Consider the following 21,888-nt stretch of genomic DNA (forward strand, 5'->3'; position numbering starts at 1 on the left):
ACTAGTTAGACGTATAATGTGTGATGTAACACTGTATCGACTAATTATATTTCTAGTACCTTATGCATTTTACGTGCGTACAACATCTTTTTTTCAGGGATAACACTTTTTTGTTTGCGTGTTTTCATTTTACCCAATAACTCTAGAACGTCATCAATCAAAGTAATGAAATATAAGTATCTTCTAATCCGATACGGGCGATCGAAACGCTAAATAGATATTGTTGAAAAAGAGATAGCTATAATAAATAAAGAAATGTTTCTAATTTATGACTTCATGGTTCAGTGATTTTGTTTTGTATTAAACTCGTAGGATTTACGTCGACTGAAAGTCAATCCTAATTTGGAATGATATTGTTAAAAAATCACACGACCATCTGTGATTGGTTTTTAACGTACCATAAAAATTCAAATTTTAATAAGTGTATTTTTTTCTTTTTACTTATCAACACATTCCAGAATATACGAAAAAAGAACTTGTATTTTAACCATACATTATTTCTGTATTTAGATTACAATATACTAGGTATATTATTTCCGTCCGAATTAAACTAGATATTATATAATAATATAATTATGATGCTCGAGAAGTTATTATATTTGTAGAAAATTATATTACTGGCAAATTAATTGTTTATCCGTCTTCTTACTCTGACTTTTTAACGTCGAAAGTATCTACGTGAAACAAAAAATAACTATAGCATTTTCGAATTATAAACAACTATTTTAAACTATAGGTATGGAATTGGTTAAGTTGTGTGGAGCTTTACCAACGACAATACAGTTATATTGATGTAATCTGATACGGTGCACTCTATTAAATACATGTCTATAAATATAAATAACTATTATTATATAATAGGCCAACTCTCCTCGGAATTTTTCAAATTGCAGAAAAAAACTATATTCCCATGTACTAATGTAAAAATACATTATTTTAATTTTTAATTTTGGTAGTTATTTTGTTGAATATGCCCAGTTTAATATATTCTCTATATGTCTATACTCTATATATCAGCAACATTTGAAAATGATTATCGTAAATCATCAATTAAAAATATTTTGTCAAAAATGTAGGGGTGACTGTTGTTAAGACTACGATTCAAACACGACACAGCTGGGTACAGAAATAATACAATATAAATGTAGACACAAAATAGAATAATGATGTTGACTAGTAATTTCAATAATGGGATTAAAAATGTATACATTTATATTAACAACTATAGTTGTCTATGTGGCGGCAAACTGGAACTGCAATAGAAATTATTATATAATTGGTTATATAGAAGGTGATTCATTTAATGTAATTTATTCTTTATTTTTTTTTCCTAAAATTATTTCTTGTACATAATTTTCAGTCGTTTCACAACATTTTTGAAAAAAAAAATTGTATGCTATTTTTATAATTTTTTAATTGTTTTACTGTTTTGAATGACAGCGTATGGGTTTAATTGTATATTCCTAAGTAGAACATTATTCAGAGCTATGAAAATTGAATTTCGAACAAATAATAAATTAGTTCTAAGTATTTTAAATATAGAAGAGCAGAATAGTAGATCAATTATACCTACCTTTATGAATTTAATTTTTATTCAAGATACTATATATTATTATTATTATTGTACATTTATAATAATGTATTATATATTATATTTATATGCCATTGAATAGATTTTAAGTCACGAAGAAAATAAAGTAATACTCGCTTGGTCGCTTAATATTGAATACATAAATAGCTATATATATATTGTATACAGTAAAATATAATAAAATACAACAGGACTCTATTTAAACACTAACCATATCAGGCCTTGCGCGTATTGAATTTGCTATACGTCGTCGTTTGGACTTTATAATATCGCAAGACGAGCAAACAGCTTTGCACTTCGCTGTTCGTAAACTTTTCACGTGCATTGCATCATTGTCGACTGTTTCCGCAGTATTGTATAGTTTTCGGATGTTTTCGAGACATTACCTAGGGCATATATCGTTTGTATTTGAACGACTTCCAATCGTATACTAAGTGTTTCCAGAATATAAATTATACATTATATATATTTACATAGTTAGTGGCTCATTTATAACTGATTACTTACTAATTTCCTAAGTGAATTTTTGTGTTTTTATATAATTCCATGCGCAAATTGTGTTATAACACTACATTTTAATATATCTGTTTATGTATATTATATATATATATTTATAGGATATAGGTACTATATATCCTACATTTACTTTCCCCGTTACTATTTTTTTCAATTCATCTAAACTTTAACTGATTTCAATAAAAACAAAAAACAATTTACTTAATAATATAGATATTTATACTATACATATATTATAAATATTATTTTTTATATTCAAATGTTTTTAAAATCATTCTACTTTTAAATGCTATGAAACAATGATCACGTTTTTTTTCAAATAGACTAAATGACGAGTCGGACCATCAAGATAATGCGTTCATCAAAAAGTAACCAATATTTTCTATCCACCAGATTCCGTGATAGTCATGTAGTCGTGGACTGTAATTCTTTTATACACTTTAATAAATAATTCAGTGTAACTGTTAATACATAAAATCATATCATTTTAAAAAAATATATAAAAATGTATCGAAGAAAAAATATTTTAAATTAAAGATATTCTTAATTATACCCAACGTGCTTACTCAATTTATAACATATTTATAGGGTGAAAGTTAAAAAAAGTTCATTCGATATATGCAGCGTGTTTTGATTAGCAGAAATTATTAAAAATGAAAAAGGCACAAAATATCACAAATTTCAAAAAAAAAAAACAAAAAACAAAAAATGTAAAATAAAAAGTTTCAAAGTGAAATTAATAATACCCAATTCAAACGTTGTGCTGAAGTTTTATCTTACTGTAAACTAAAAACAATGCATATATCTAAAAACTCACACCCTTATATTGTTGTATATGTCATGTACACTTGTCATAATTGAATAAAAAAAAATTTCGTTGGTGTAACAACTAATTTGATTGCTAGAACTCATATTATAAAATCATTGCATTTAAACAGGCACGTTTATCCTTATAATCTCACCCTGAGTGTTATGGCATGTAGTACACACAAATTTTTAGAAATTTTTTTTTACATTCAATATTAATACCGAAACCTGCAATACTTATTGAGTGGAAAAGTCATCAAAATGAATTGTTTTTCTAAAAAGTTACCACTATCTTTATTGACTTTTAGTAGTGTTCAGGTTGATCGATATGTTATAGCGGTAATTGTAAACAATTGTTAAGTTAACATTTTACAATAAATATTTGATTCGATTGTGTGTGCTTTTAAATTATTTCATTGTGACACGCCTGCTTAGATGAAAATTTCATTTTTTTCCACACAGATACTAAAAGGTTTACCGTCCCCGATTTGTGCTGTATACATGTGCTTGGAATGTAGACGGAATTCCAGACAAAGGTGGTATTAAATAAAGAAAATCACGCGAACGCGAGACTTGTTGCAAGTTTTTCCGTATGAGATACTTATATACACTAGTATGTTAGTGTATTTTGTACCCACCGTCATACGTATACAATCAAGTCACTCTGCACTAGCTATTATACTGTATAGACCTTTGCTGAAAAAATAATAATAATAAATGAATTCACGCAAAAGGTTGGCGTAGTGGATAACATAATAATACACATTATAATAAAACGAACGATTTTTCACTCGCGTTCAGTGTATAAAATGCGCGTAAAAATCGAAACTATCCGTAAACCTAATATTACATTTTATTTTATTTCGTTTCATTTTTTTATAACAATAGGAAAATATGAGACGTCTAACGATAAAAAAAACTCGAAGAAAAGGTACTATAAAATAACGGATAACTAAAAAATAAGATATAAACTATATGATACAGTGTTGTTTAGTGAATATGCTCATCTCTTTTTCTCCATTGATCTGTTCAAAATCTGATTTTTGGAATTTTTAAATACCATTAATCTAATCTAAATTGTGGAGATATAAATTGTTTTTCAACTGACAACCTTCTTTTTCTATTATAAATTATTTAGTGGATAATTTTTCTAAAAATGTTGACTTATCAAAATCAAAATTTGAATTAATAGTTCTTGAGGTATTTTACTTTGTTTAAGGATAATAAATCCATGCTGATGGGTTTGGAAGGTATAGGATCTATGATTATTTGAAATGTTTACAAGTAATTAATATGAACTCATTAATTAAATTTAAAATTTAAATTAATCGATCAACATCTATTATTTGTAAAAGTAATCCAAATATAATAAATACTAGTTAGATCCAGTATAGTATTAAATTGCTATACCTATTTTTAACTTTTATAAAACTATTTTTAAAAAGACTTACGGACAATTATAAAGACGTGTATAGTAGATTCTCGTTTGAAAAATAGAAGTTTATATCTCCATAGGATATTTTGTAAGTAATAACAAATTTGGAAAATCAGAATTTGAATAAAATGAGAAAATGGTTGGTGATAAGCATACTTAGTGAATCACTCTATATTTATAATGTTTATAGATTTGGATCTATAGATTAACCACTATTTGAATTGAATTTTCTCAGTTCAGCGGTGGGTTTAAATATTATAAAAGTTATTTCGAATATTATTGATAGGATTTGACGGAAAACAAACCAAAAAAGTTATTATTTTATCGCGTCTCCGTGTTTTTTTTTTTTTTTTTTAGAAAAAAAAAATGAGGCTTCTGCTTTTATTTTACTCAAAATGTTAGAAACCTGCACACATACAAATTAAAAATATGTACTCGTATAGATACTCAATCTGATAGATATACATGTCATATTATCTCTCTGTTATTGTAAAAAAAAAAAATAATAATAAAAATTAAAAAATAAATAAAAATTATTAGTGTTAAAATATAAAAGTCATTTTACACAAAACCCCAAAGGGGTTGGCAAAATCTATGATGTTAGCGCCCCATTATATTATAAAAATGTATCATATTACGCCTGATAAAAAAAAAATGCATGTGTAATCATTCGTTGAACGTATAATCGAAGGCGTTGTTGTGGCACCCGTGTCATTTTGGGTAGTTCTGCAATTTTGTGGCTGCAGCTGGTGATAAATATATTTGACAAGATGAGCGTTCACTTTAGACATAAATTACGCTGGAACTACATTCCTACATAGTCTTACATTTTGAAACTCATACTTCTCTATTTGGTAAATAAAGATTTCGACGTATTCGGTATAGCCGGCGTATTATAGGTATACATGTTTTTACATTTTATAGAACAGTATATTATACTGTAAGCAATAAAATAACTTTAGACCCCATAGGAAGACCGTTATTTTACCCATCGGATAAAACCTTTCACCCTCTCTGGCAATCACGTAAAATACACTCCGAGTCTTCGAATACATTACATTATATAACATATTATTATATACAACATCATGTCGACAATAATGACAAAAGTGTAAATTTCCAACAAGTGTTCATAATGTTATTATATATACGATGTACAACGTACGTGTTGGTGTTTTAAAACACTACATAGGTATTATAATAATATGTCCACGTGCGTGAAGTGAGTAATAATAGGTATTTGACACACGGTTTTGAATCGCGTTTAATATTTCATAAAGTACTTAATACCTTATTTGAATATTCCCTAGTGTTGTAGGCGAAAATTGTAATACAATTTATTTAAATGTATGACGCACTCTCACCTGTGAGATAAGAAACATATTGAAAATTTCCAAAACTTTTAAAAAAGAGTTATAACACCCTGCAGGTTTCAAGCTCTCCGAAGCAAATAAACTTTAAGTACCTACCTATATACGGGTAAGAGTATAATATACGGTAAACTCACATACAATAATAAATAACCATTATTTAAGAAAACAATGAGTACAAAACCAATGGGCAACTCCTACTATATTTATCAATGGGTCGCATACATTCAATCTTCTAACTTATTTCACAATAAATGTAAAAAATATAATAATAATGTTCGTTTAAAAATAACTTAATAATATGTATATAGTTATCTAATCCATAATCTGTGTATTTATTTATTATCCGTATACATATATTATAACATTACGAATACGTATAATGAAACATTGACAACTAAAATAAGTGATTTGTGAATCTACCAGCCTGATATTTATTTGATTTGTTTACTTTATTAAGAAATAGAAAGATTTGCTTTAGATAATATAATATATTATATTCAAATATAAAAATAAATTATTTATATTTTTAATGATGGCTGACAAGTATTATGAAATTGATATAAACTTTATTAAACACTTTAAAGGTAAGTACTGAATAATAATATGTATATAATGTGTATACCTAGATTTTAATTAACTACTAATTTACATATTATGTGTTCATAAGACAGACATTTTATTGTAGCGAATAATGAATAATATTAATATTTTTCTCGTGCAACTACGTTACTGTTTTTTATTCCGATAGTTTCTGCCTCGAGTTTATTTTCAACTACCATACGTATTTTATAGTTTATGAAATTCGCTAAAAAATTTACATTCTATGCATAATATTTTATAGATGTTTGTTAAAGTATATTAATCAACCTAACATTTTCAACCGTTAGCTGCGTTTTTATCGAATATCGACAACTTTCCGCATTCATCTCTATCAACGTATTCATCTAAAATCTAAATAATATTAATTCTCACTACGAACGTAAGAAATGTTCAATACTGTTATGTAAAATAAACTGTATTGTGCCCAATATTGATTTTTTTTTTTTAATATTTCCTTGTCATTCTTACACAAGCCACCGCAGGTTAATAAAAATATATAAATTACAGAAAATGTCATATAGGTAAACCTTTAAGTCGAGGAATTTAATCTACTTGACGACATTCAATTATACGAACTTAATATTATAATTCAATAATACGAATTATTATCATTATATTTATTATTCAATAGTACACTTTGTATTTGAGATTAAAGTATTAAATCAACTCCGATAGTAATATTATGCGTACGATTTGTCGAATTGAAATCGAAATTATAATTTGCATACAATCGTGTAATGTTACATGAATTTATGTTTGACTATAAATAATAAACATTGACTTTTCATTTGCAAAGTGTTTTTCTGTATTTTCACAAATTGATTAGTGAAGTCACACTTTAAATTGGAGAAATTACCGCATATTATATAAATATTCACATAATATTTATATTAGTATATTCATATATATTTGCGTATAATAAAAATACAAATTAAATGATTAATTTTCAACGATTGTCGTACATAGGTACCATATACAATTTTGTCGTCAATATAATTATCGTATTGCAGAATATCAGATGGTTGAAACTGATGATTTCGTTTTTATTTTTAAGTTCGACACATAACGCGAACGTCACTTGAAGTTAATTTCCGTATTTCGTCGTTATAAGATTCTTTATTTAAGTAAACATGATATTCCGCATATTCGTATGCTGAAACAAGATAAGAGGAATAATAAAACTCATTAATTCAAGGTGTTTGTCATTTGTGGTTATTTTTTTTTTTTTTTTTTGTTACATCGCAATATAATATCATATTGAACACGCGCAATGGCCAATGTTTATTATAACGTATTTCTCAACTTAAGTATTTCGATAGCACAATGCAATGCAAAAAGCACACTTTTATATAAAGTCAAGTAAATTCCCCTTAAATGTCTATTGCACTGAATTGAACAATAAATAGAGTTATTTCGTATAATATTTATATTGTTATTATACTTATTATTACATTTATAACTATTAAAGAGCAATAATTCGTGAAACAGTAAAATAATGAAACACTATATATTATGTATATGTACTTATAAAATTATGTAATTATCTTGGTTAAATTTCTATTTTGATTTTCTAGCTGTTTAGCTTGGTAATGCATTCTGAAATATGCAACCTAAGAAAAATACCGTAAATCTAAAAAAAAAATTTTATGAAACAAAATAGCTATTGATATTGAAAAATATATGAATACAATTTTAATTAGCATTCTCACGGGATGTTATAAAAAATAATAAATTAGGAATTATGACTAACTTCGTAGAAAAACTACATAAAGAGCTTTATAAATTGTTTATTTATCAGCCCGACGCTGTATTATTTGTTTTAAACTCTCAACAGAGAATTTATAATTAAGGAAAAGCTTAGTACCTACTTACAAAAATATTGTAGACTCTTATGAAAAAAATCATAAATTAAATATAATTTTTGTTTTAGTAAGATCTACTAAAAAAAAATAAAACAAAGGTTAACTTGAAAACGTTCAATTTAAATAATGAAAGAAAAATGTATGCTTAAAAATATAAATATTAAACTAAATAAATATTTGTTATAATAATATATAATTTGTATATAATATAATGTAATAATTAATAGGTTTATTAAAATAACTAGGTATTTAAGTGTTTTTGAAATTTATATTTTAAAATTATTATTAATATTTCATATTATAATAGAATGACGTTTATAAAATTATATTAAATTTGCATTACAATATATAAATTATATTCTATAATAAACATGCAAAAATCTATTCCCCATTATTCAAATATACAATATATATATATATATATATATATGCACTTTGTGTAGTTTATACTGTACAAACATTTCGTTAAATATTTAGCAAGAACAACTTAATTTTAGTTAGAACAGTAGCTGGCGTGTGCGACTCAAACTTTTATATTTACTCAACCTTTTTTTTTTCAAATATAGGTTTTCTTTATAGTTATCTGAACCAAACGAAAACTTGGTTTTTATTTATAAAATATATTATGTATATTATGTAGGTGTATACTTGAACAAAAATGAAATTTCGAAGTGTAAATATTTCGTGACGGTTATATATATTGTTGGCGAAATTCCGTAAAACAATGTCTTGAAGAAACATTCTCAAGAATACCAAACTCAAAATTACAAAATTATTACCAAATTACGAGGTGATTTCAGTTATTAATATATTAATTATTTAGTATTTATATTATTTTTTTTTCATACTTATTATTATATTATTTTATACAGAATAAAGAGTAAATTAGTTTTAAGTATTTATATGACTATATAGTATATATGTATGCTACTCTCATAACCTTAGGTAGATTTTATATTCTAAAAGAAATTAAAAGAACTGATAAACATAAAATTGCAAAATGTTTTGTTGATTATATTATGTTGTTATCGTAACTTCAGAAATTCATCATATGACATTATATGTTATAGATATTTAGCTGTCAATTTATATTATTTTCTATTCACTTGGTAATTAAAAGTTATATAATATGGAAAAGGATTTAGACCTTGATCGCGAGGTGTAGGCATCTGAAAAATCGCTGAGAAGATTTTAATTCACCATAAAATATTATTTCATATAAAATTATTTAATAATTTATTTTTCTAATGTATCTTTATTTTTTCATACTATTATATTGCAATACAGGAATGTCGTCAATAGGTGGTTTCTTATATCAAATCTTCTTTAAAAGACCTTGTAATCAATTAAACGTATTGTAAAGTATGTATATATATTATATATAGGTAGACTGTTCAACTTCAGATAAAATACAAAACAAAATGAATGTATTAAGAACTTAAAGAATTGTAATGGAACCCATCAATTCCACCAATATATCATCTACCAGTAGGTACAGGTACAATTTATTAATATACATATTACATATAGCAATTGAAACTTTTTTAAGTAGTAAGTGTAAGTGATTTTTTTAAATAGAGATTTAGCAAAAGAAAACTTGAATATTTAAACTGCATACTATTATTTAATCTTTAGAAACGTAAACTATAATACCCACAATTTATATATGATCTTCATAAATTCCTACACGATTCCGAGTACTGCCCATTCCTAGTTATAAACAATTTATGAAAAAAATTTATCGACGCTTTTATGTATTATTTCAACAAATTGTATAATTATTATTCTATATCAAAACATTAACTTAGTTAATAATAAACTTCATATTATTATTATTATTATGAGTGACTGAGTCAGTAGATATTATACTCTTGTGTGGTTTTCTACATTACAACGTCTAAAATCTCGAGTTATACGATATAATAATGTTTAACAGCTATATTAACGAAACTTTCGTGAACAGTATAATACATAAATACATAATATTGTAAGCCCTGGAAATCAATATTTGTCATAAATAATTAGTATACGCACTGATGTATGTAATTTTATTTTTCATTGTCCAAACGATACTGTCTTATTTAAAATTATGCCCACTTTGTGTAATTTTTAGAAATAATTTCTCTGATTGACAATTTTATAATTTTACATTATGACGTCTAAAAGACATAATTTATACTGTTCGTTTAAATTACAACACTTAATTATACGTTTGATATTTTTTAAACAAAAGTCGTGTGGTTCTTTGGCGCGCTACCTATTCGTTAAAGTTTTGGTAACTTGTTTCATTGTATTTTTAGTTCTGTTGTTAACCAATTTATACAAAAAATAATAAACATCTTTGTATATATATATATATATATACGAGTATGTGTGTGTGAAGCACATTTTGACTTTTCATCCTGGTTTTGAATGGTTTGATGTTATATATATTTTTTTTAAGAGTATAATTATGTCACACGATGTTTATGTTATTACGTTTGTATGGATCAACATTTCGAACTTTTTCTCGGAACTGAACTATATTTCTATATCGATGTTGTTATGTGTTTTTAAAGTTTATTTTAGAGATATTTTTAGCTTAAATATATATTATAGATAGGACGTATAACTAATAGTAAGTAATACGTATACATCGTAAATTCATTATATTTATTGGTTGTGTCGTCCTCGTAAAGTACTATTAATGTCTAAAGAAATCCTCAAATATCTATGTAAAAATAACAAAGTATAATTAATCATTGAATATGATATTTTATTATTATTATTTTATTTTACATTGTTTGGAGCGTATTTTGGTCTTCAGAGTTTGTGTTAATTTCATCAATTTTATATTTATAAATTATTCATAAGCATAACAATTGAATACACATTTAATACACTTTAAATTTTACTACATCGAATTGTATTAATCAGATGATAACTGTTAAGCATTGTAGTTGATTTTCTGATAAATTGTGTTTTGTTCACGTTCACCTTGGATAAATAGGTATATATATATTGATAAAATATATTCTTAAAATATAGGTAATCAACTTTTGATGTTTACAATCTTACAAGTTATAAACGCATTAGTTTTAGGTTAAATGACTTAAGTTTTATTAATTACTATAGTTAATAGTTGTATATTATACTAATTATACGTTTTGTACCTATTAAAGGTACATTATATAATGAGATAAAACTGTAATTATCGTTTAAATGTTAGTTCTTTAATCAAAAAAGTTAGTTGCTTAGGAAATTTTCTGAAGAAAAGAGAAGGTAATTTAGATAAACCCCTAATAATATTTTGACGTCTGAAAAATTAAAAACAAAATTGATCTTCTATAATTAAACACGTTTATCAAATTATTTTAGAATTTTGCGTCGTTTTTGAGAATAGCTTATTGTTATTTTTAAAACACAGAGATTCCGTCAAAAATATATATCTAAAAAAAATCCTTATAAAAGTTCTAAACGATTAAATCATATTAAAATAAGTACTTAAAATTAACGTTAGTAAATACCTATTGATATTTTAAAATAAAAATATAGAAAAATATTATTTATCAACATTTTTTAGTAGGCAACATGCTTAGGACACACTTTATTTTTAACATAATCATTATCATAGAATATAATAAGTCATACTTTCTGTATTTTCAAAATTTCGTTACTTTGTATACTATACAAGTTATAGGTTACCGACGTCATTGTTCATTGATAATTGGTTGTTTGTTCAGTATACCTCTTAAGTAATTACTGCAGCATTATAATAACTAAATGTATCTTTTGAAGTGTCGTTAAAGCTACAAACATTAGGAAGAACATATGTTTACACGATTAAAAGGACTACAGGTACTATACTTATATTATAGGTATACTTATATGTCCAAAATTTAACATAAAATAATTTGTTGTTTTATGGAACACAGTTAAGTTTAAGAGAAATGCTTCAGTTTTGAGCAGCGTTTCTTTTTTTTTTTTTTTTTTGTTAAAAATACATGCTTCTCTTGAGTCAAATAAAATCAACCAGAAAATACAATAAAGACTCCAAAGTTAAATTTTAAGTCATTAAAAAGTTTATCAAGATGTTCGACCCTCTCATTTTAAAGTATTTTTTACTCCAAGTTTACATAAATTATGTTATGTTGAAATTTCAGAATTTGTGAATATTTTCTAAAAAATTCAATTGGTACCTAATAAATAAAAAAAGTTATGTTTTTATTACTATTACTACATAACTGTTACATTAGCAGGAATATTTATTATTAAATTTATTAAGTTTAATTATTGTTACACGATAATTTTATAATTTAAATAATATATTGGAGTTAATAGATCTTTTTTGTTTTTGGTGTGTTACTAAAATATTAAATATCACTTAGGTACTTAAATAATCCACATAATATAGCTTACAATATAAGAGTTCATTCAAACCATTAAAATTAATACATAAACAATAAATAATAATTTCAGTATTACTACTTAAGTAAAATAATACTAGTATATTACTACAATATTATATGTGTTTAATTTTCTTATATAATAATATCGTTGAAGTAAGTCGGTATTATTACTAAACATAAGTATTTATTAATTTTTAATTTTTAGTTCTACAATATTGTTATAATAGTAATCAATAACCGGCGATAAAATGTACTACCTAAGAGCCAATATATTTTTATTTTTAAATAGTATCTTAAAAATTGTCATTAGAAATAGAAATGTAGCACTTTAATGCCATTATTTTTAAAAATATATCATATGAATGATATGTACCAGTTCATAAATTAAACAGCACTATAGTCGTTTTTATTATCGTTTTATTTAAAAAATGATGTCGTTGTTAAAATTTTGAAATTCTATGTATCCATGATAACATCATACCCACCTTCTCCTTCTCCTTCTTCTCCTCATATATTATCATAGCTTTTGTTTAAAATAGTTACTTTATATCAACGTATTAAGATCAGTTTTGACGTTTCTGACATCATGTATTACTACGGTATACACATATTACATTTTAAACTTATATAATATTATATGGTTTAAATTCTGCAATACATATAATAAACACAATAAATTGCTATATTATCCTCTAACTCTAATATAGATGAATAATAATACCACATAATCGAAAATTTTGAAAAAATGTATATTATATTAATTATTATAATATTGCACAGTAAGGGAATATCTGTTCATAGGATGACTATAATATAGGATCACTGTTAGGTAGCCAAATAAGTACTCGTACATATAAAATACTGCCATAAAAAAACATTTATTTATGTACCTATTGTTTTTTTATAGTTTTTGTTGATTTTGTATCTATACGTAAAATATTTAAAAAACATAATTACTTAAGATAATGTTATAGTCGAGTCAAGGCGCAGCGACTAGCTTATTAATAAGTAATCAATAACTTATAAGACGTAATCACTGTTATTAGTTATAAGTTATATTTTTTATTAATAGTTATGATCTACTAACCATTATTGAATGTTCACTACCTTCGTTATTACTTATTCATTGTATAGTTCTTACTGTTTACTGTCGCATGACCAATATAATATGTAGTTGCTAGTTTATTTAATATTGAAAACTTCAAGTACATTAACACAACACCGATATCATGCAATCGAATGACTTTTGTTGGGCACATTTTCTAACATTTTACAAGTGTCAATAGCAATTGAGATAGTTAGATAGATAGTTTTTTGATAATATTTATTTTATTGTATCGTGTTATGATGATTGAAAAGCCACCGTATTAATTTTTCCTCGGGTCTGAAAAACTTTGGGACAGCTCTGTTTTGATGAGAACTTGCGAGGTGCTGTTTGCAATAAAAAATTGCCATGCCACATCTGTGATTCTTTATTACAGTCTACAACACGAATGATATTATACGGCAAAAAAAATACAACAATTAAAAACATCAACCATAAAATCAGTGTTATATATTAATTTATAAAATTATAACACACCACCGCCAAATTCAAACCATATGACAATAATTTAAATACGCTATAGATTAAACCAACTCCAATCCAATCATTTGATGATCGTTATTTTAATTCAAATTTGACCCACTAGCTGCTCGTAGGGATAGGAGACGAGCAATTAATATACTTATACTTCCTACATGTGCAACTAGTGATATCCAAATTAAACTATCCAAAAACGATAGATGATTGCCTATCTATGGTATACTACGGTATTATCGGTTAACTGTTAGTAATGATCGTTTAAAATATATATTAAATTGTACCATCCAAACGCGTTCTGTACCCAACTACTACGTATATTTTATACGTACAGCGCACATGAATAAAAATGAACGTTGTACGTTTTAAACGTGCATGACATTTGTGTTTATATAAATAAAGGAAAGTCGACACGTAAGTACATTAAATATATTACATAGGTAGGTGCGTAATGGTGTATACATTTGCAGTGTGTATATTTGTTTTTGTTTATGCACGCGGTTAGTGTATAATGTATAATATTGTATATATTATTATTTACAACTTAACGAAATAGGTACAGTATAACTTATTTAAATTCGTCTACCGTGCCACCTATTTCGTTAGCTATGCACGAATATAAAAAATTGTATATTATTCGTCATGTAGGTAATACCGAAGAAAAAAATAACCATAAATCACTCGCGCGAGAATATGTTTCGCGGAATAATTGTAAAACAAATATGTCTTTATTTATAAAAAATAATATTATATACAACGCACCAGTTAACTTACATGTTCTTTTAAGTTGTAACCCGCGTGTTGGCAAATATCCACATTCGTTCATTCGATTATGATGCGTAATTAGGGACGGGCAATTTCTGGGAAAACAACGCTGACGGGATTCTCCGAAATTTCAGGAAATGTGTGGGAGTTTACTCAAAATCTCACTGCTAAATAAATGGATAATATAACGAAAACGGTAAATACCAGTAGAAAGGTAATATAAATTATCTAATGATTCAATACGTAATTACAGTACCTAACGAATTATATTTCCAAGGCCTTACCAAAATCCTAATTTAGATTTTCGGAACACACCCCGGTCTTACACTCTTGTTCATATTTTAACTATTAATTGCCTTGCAAATAGAAAAAATAAATAGGGGGCAATGTACTATTATATACGAGTACCAATATATTATTATCATAAGAATATTTTGTTAGCGTTCCTAGTGTACTCTAGTTTTATATATTTTTCGCATTTCTCGTGGAATCAAAAATCTAGATACCGAAAAAGATTTTATCGATAGTTTTGTAGTATATATAGTTATATAGGTTTTTTTTCTGTTGCTAAAAATATTAACTATAGTTTCTAAAGTAGGATTCTATAATACATTTTAAAATTATTAAAATATATATAAAATAATATAGCTAATTATTTTCATATTGATTTAGATTAAGCATATTAGTATATTACCTACCTATCATCTTCAATGTATAATTCGTAATAATATAATTTGACTATTGATGCATTTGGTTATTTTAACGTTTAAACTAAGTATAGTGAATTAATTAATGATTTTTCCAAGTTTTAAACTTTATTATTTACGAGTGAAATCTTCGATACATATTAGGTAAGTACAATTTATACTATAATATAAATACGTATAAAAATTATAATTAAATTGTAAAACAAAATCCTTACTTTTTTAAAAACTGAATAATTTAAATTTTTTTATCATTACTTTATTTGAATTTAACAAAAATATCCTCTAAGGAATTGAAACATACTACTTCAATAAATACGAGTTTATTAGCAGTTTAGTTACTATTATTTGCGGAAAAACAGTTTCGTGCAAATACAATTAATGACTTACCATCAACACTGTAATCCAATTTTATGAATTCGTCTTTAAAATCGCTTATTGTTTAAGCGCAGTGTTATATAACATCTACAAATAAATAAAACTTTAAGTTTATTTCGTTGCTCCAAGAATTTTGGAAATGTATGAAATAATAAATAGATGCTAAGTTCTTGCGTATAAAAATAGATACAAGTTTACAAAATATATTATAAATAGATAATATTTATTTTTAAGTATACAACTAAATGTGTTTGAACTTAAAAAAAACTACCAAGATTTAAAGTATATTATATTTGTTGTATAAAATTGATAAATATCAAAATAGCAAAAATAAATAAATTTGAAATCCACTGTTACAAAAACAAATTTGGCAAATTTCAGAAAACCATAAATAATTCTGCTTTGGTATGCCTCCTAAGAGCTAATACTATGTCTAGCAAAATGTTGTAGAAATGTTTTAAACGTTCCCAACCCAAATGTGATATTTTTAACATGAAGAAATAAATTTTTTAAATATATTTTGTATTATGTAAAGTATGTTTTTAGAGAATTAATGTTGGATTTATATTTTTTTATAAAATATAGACTAGAGACTAAGTGAATAAATTCAAATTATCCATTAAAATTAAAATTGAATTACTAGAAGTATGTTTATTGTTTACTTTTATATAGGTTATTGGTCGAATCGCATGAAAAATTCATTCGTTTAAAATCCCCTTAGAGTATATTATCAGCGCACTATATGCTTTCTCCCTCTGACCCTCGCACGATGTCATAGTAGATGTCTATTCAGAAAGAATAGCCAATTGTGTTGTTAGCTTAAGTATGATAGTGAATTGACCTATTTCCTCTCTTAAAAATTAAACTTTAGAACATTAGAACATTATTAAGTTTTTACGTTGGCTTTTTTTTTGCGATATTTAAATTTGTAATTAAAATATATCAATATATATAATATATTACTACTTATACGGAGATTCTATATTATTTCAGACATAGCCATATCCACCTAAATAATATTTGATTTGATTTGTACATACTTCTTTATTTTACAAACACCTTAACAAGTCATAACAGGTTGAAAAAACATCACCTGTATAGTTAATCGACTGGAAGCTCACCCATAAAACATTATTTCTATTCTATACTAAACTGGCAACAGACTAATCATAAATTTTATTTCCGACTTCTGAACGCGATCATTAATCGTCTTAATGAAGTTTACTGTATCACATCTTGCAGCCGACACCATTAAACGCAAAACTCTAAGGAAAGGAAATGGTTTATTTTATTCCTTTTTCTTAGCGTTTTGCTCAGTCAAAAAAAGATTGGCGGTAATAATGATTACAATGAGTAATTTTTAAGGTGTTTTTCGCAAAATGTATTGTATACACTTAACTTTCAGTGAAGCTAAGGGAATGCAGTTTTATTTAAATCAAAACGTTTTAATAAAACTTAAATGACAACGTCGGATGATATTTTCCAAACATACTTATAGTTTTTTTGGGCTGTCTGGACTAAGAAATATATATTGTATAATTATAATGCCAAATAGCTGATCATTAAATACACGATAGGTAATCGAAAATGTTTATTAAAGTGATAAAATAGATTTATTGTTTTTAATAAATAACTATTGTATTATAATATATTTATTATACTTGATATTTCGTCGAACGGGTTCAATCTTTTTTATTGAATTTTTAGCTACCAGCAACAAATGTATAAAAACATTATTCATTAATTAATTCAGGACGCCTAAATAGCATATTATTTTATTATTTTAATTAAGTTATATATTTTTTACATAATTAATTTTATAAAATGTTACAATACATGTACTTATTGAACTTATTATATTTGTCTTGTTCTATACGAATTTGATTAAATATATTTATTAAATAATTTTACGTGTAACATTACTATTTATGTATTTAAAAAATATTAACATATAAGTATTAATTAATATGTCTGTGTAAGATCTAGAATAATTTACAAAATATAATAAACGCAACCCTTAAGATTATCTAAAACAAATTTAAAAAACATATACTATACCGAAAAAAAATATATTATTGTGGAATGTGAATATTAACAGCCATAATTAGATTGTAATATTGGTGTATAAAACTGTTTGTGTTACAATGTAGTATTTGGAAATGTGTTTTAAACTAATATAATTAATATGTATTATACTATTATGTATACTGTTTAAATAAGCAAATGTTAACTACGTTTAGATTCAAATTTCAAAAATACTTGAACCGATTGAGTGTAAGAGGAAAAAAATTCTAATTGCTATAGTATTTAAATAGCTTCTTGCACTCAAATATAAAACGTATTAATTATAAACGCGTAAAAAACCTGTTAAAACCGTTGAAAAAAATACGATTTAGTTTGATAAATTAAAACTACTTCGGTGATAAACATAATAGTAATAATATGTAATACATTAATGATGAATGATGATGAATGGCCAGTTCTATGTTGAGTATTATGATATCCAGAGTCTGCTAATAATAAAATAAATAGTTTTACTATTATTATTATTATAATTTGTTTTCTTACAAGGTTTTTACTTTATATTATAATTCCAAATAAAGCGAACGCCGCCTAAATAATAATAAACTTTGGGATATATATACGCGTAATACGTATATATGATAAAACGTATTATTATTATACTGGACCAGTGGACCGTCACCGTCGCTGTCGTAGAGGAAATCTTAACGATAAAATGACGGCGTCCTTTGTGTAAATTGTGACGACGGCGACGAATCGCGGCTACGGACGTGGTAATCGTGGTAATACAATGCTGCGCGCTTTGGCCTGGGGATCTAAATTATATATAAAGTATATACCGACTGCTTTTAAAATAATATATATCGTTTAATTCGTAAGAAAAGAGTTGTTTGAGTAAACGCCTCTTTCCTATGATTGCATGTGATATTATTAAAATCATATATTAATAAAAATGGTAGGGGGAGTGACAACCGGCATGATGGTTAAGTGCCATTGTACGTTCGTCTTATACACTGCGAGGAGTAAAGAAAAAAAAGTTCGCTTTGCATGTATAATGTATATAGAAACGATATTTCAAAGAGGAAGATTGGGAAGAGGACGATAGATAAAGAGAGAGACTTATATACGTATCGTGGGTGGATTCAACGGCGAGGAGAGACGGACGCTGAAAACATCGTTTAGAGTGTTTAGACGACAGCTGCAAGTCTGGTTCGAGTTAAAACAATATTGTATAATAAATTAAAGGGATACCATTTCAAAGAGTTTTGCGTCATTAAATCGAATAAAGCATAATATACGACGGACGACATTCGCCCGAAACACAACCCACTACAGGTTACTACGCTGAATGCTGTATATAATATACAGTAAGAATATGTATATAGGTTGGTTCTCTGAGCACGCTTTAATTCCTTTTTTTTTTTATTCAATGATACAGTTGCTCAAAATCGGTTTTTTGGAACTTTTTAGTACATAGGTACTCCTAAAGACTGTATTTTAAAATTCATATTGCAGTTTAATAATTAAGACAATTATTCTTTTATTACTATACCTCTTGAGTGCAAAACTATATTTTTATGGGGCCGTTATAACGTTAGTGTTTTGTAAAGTTTTAAATTTAAGACTGTATACTGGTAGAGCAGCTTTATAACGAGAAGGCAAGGTGGCCTGTAAAATATGTTATTGACGTACCGTCCACGTGGGTACCTATAATATAAAAAATATATATTTTGGTGTTATTATTTAACAATTTATTTTGAAACCATATAATATTACAATGATCGAAGAAATATTTTACTCGTTTTCTATTCTGGTTTTAGCTGGCCGCATGGTATTGATGATATCGCTCTGTGTATTATTATTTTATTGTTGTTATTTGTATACTATCATAACGACGGAGATTATTATTACTTAAATATTCATTATTTAAACATGTATTACGCAATGAAAAACCTACGTTGACGGTGTATTTGATCATTTTCAAAACCAAACATGTTACCACAGCTAGCCGGTGTGTTTCAACCAAAAAAAAAAATATGAGTTATGGTAAAACATACTTAAATCGAAGTTTTGAAAGAACATTGAACAAAATTATATTGACCTACATAAGCTACGCATGAAAGACCTTGTGTAGTCATTATGAGTAGTACTTTTAAAAATTTGAGACAATACATATTGCTATTTATTATTACACTTTATAACTAAAAATTTAAAAGGTAGTATTGATATTAATATTTGTTTTTTAAATTTATACGTGAAGTTAAGAAATGTATGTATAAAAAAATCCTTGATCCGTACTAAGGAAGAAGAAATGTTTACACGACACTCAATAGTACCATTAAAGTAAATCGTAGGCTAAAAAAATTTTATTTATTTTTTATATCTAAGGGCTAAAAATTAATTAACTGTAATTTTTTGAATACTTAAGTTCACATTATTATAATATATAACATAAAATTATGAAAGAAATTAAAAGTGGTGCCATAACTGCCTTCACGTCTTATATAATAAAAAAATAAAAACAGAACAAACTTGGAAACTATAAACTTATTCCAATATGCTTATACCCAACTGCAGTCTCAGAGTAACGCATTTTGTTGTATAACATAAGTTGAAAAGATTTCTTGTTATGCTTACGTAAAATTATACAATATTTAGTAGACTCTTAATTATTTTGTTTCTTTAACTCTGTACAAAGAATTTCTATGCTGAAAAACCAAAAGAAGCCCATTTAATTTTGACGTTATTATAAAGTATATTCAAAACCGTGATAAACAATATTTTACATAATTATATATTTACCAGTAGCTTAACTTTAATAGAAACAAATTATAATAACAAAAAAAAAAAAAATTACTGAAACTGTAAATTAAAATTAAATTGATAATGCAATATGGGAAAATCTTACAAATCACATTTAGCGCACATAGTACGATTTTCTTTTAAATCAATTTTAAAAATAACTATCATCATTCAATTCCTACAGTTTTTTTTTTAAATGCGTACCAAATAAAATATGTGGTTTAATAATGATGTATTTATGTTTTTTTGTGACTGTAGGTGTACGAAAAATGTTTCAGTTTTCAACTTTGTTCTTTTAGGGTGATTTCTTATAGAAAATTGTATCTAAATGTACCTATTTTATAAAATACTCAATAGTTTTTAAAAGTTAAATATTCCTAGTACTTTCCAATACTGCCAAAAATAAAAACAAACTACGAAAGTTTGAAATATATAATATAACATAATATATAATTATTATATAATATAATAATATATAAATATATTATACAATTATAAAATTGTATAAGCTCCGTTAGGTCGGATAATAGATAAAATGTATGTTTAGTACCTAATAAAACTTTCATACAAAATCGACAAAGTTATACATTGAAAACCAGTCACGAATTTTATGAAACAAATTTGGGTTTCATGAAATATGTTTATTATGCTGTAATAGTTAAAATTCCTTTTACTATTATCTATAGATAAAACTAGGCTTAAAATTTAGAAGATGCTAACGGAAGTTGTAACTGTTGTTAAATATAATCGATCAATATCCATCCACCCAGTCTCTTTCAAAACAATTTTTAATTCAAATTGAGTACCTAATTAGTAATTATTATTTATATTTTTGCTATATTTTATATACCTATCGGTGTATACATGCATACATATAACTACTAACATGAACATAATAAATAACAACAACAAATAAAAACAAAAGCAAATGTAAGTAGTTCTAATATGTGTATTTGTATATATTATTTGATATATTTTCAAAACATTTTTCTTGTTATATAGGTAGGTACCGTGCTTATCTGAACTAACCGACTTTATAAAATTATTTTCAATATCTTGTTGA

The 21,888-nt window shown here is 25.6% G+C and overlaps 1 protein-coding gene across 2 annotated transcripts in view; it reads left to right on the forward strand.

Annotated features, from left to right (window-relative positions):
- Positions 1-21,888, forward strand: part of LOC114119340 (uncharacterized) — a 164,561-nt gene that overhangs the window by 97,975 nt on the left and 44,698 nt on the right. The window contains exons 4-5 of one of the 2 annotated variants that reach the window (XR_007605440.1): positions 8,825-8,974; positions 9,570-9,884. The exons of the other annotated variant lie outside the window; for it this stretch is intronic. The gene's annotated coding sequence lies outside the window, so the exon portion shown is untranslated. Of the gene's footprint in view, positions 1-8,824; positions 8,975-9,569; positions 9,885-21,888 lie in introns of those variants that run through there. 2 annotated transcript variants of the gene reach the window in all.

Source organism: Aphis gossypii, chromosome 3 (assembly GCF_020184175.1).
Source record: "Aphis gossypii isolate Hap1 chromosome 3, ASM2018417v2, whole genome shotgun sequence".
In the NCBI taxonomy this organism is placed as follows: Eukaryota; Metazoa; Arthropoda; class Insecta; order Hemiptera; family Aphididae; genus Aphis; species Aphis gossypii.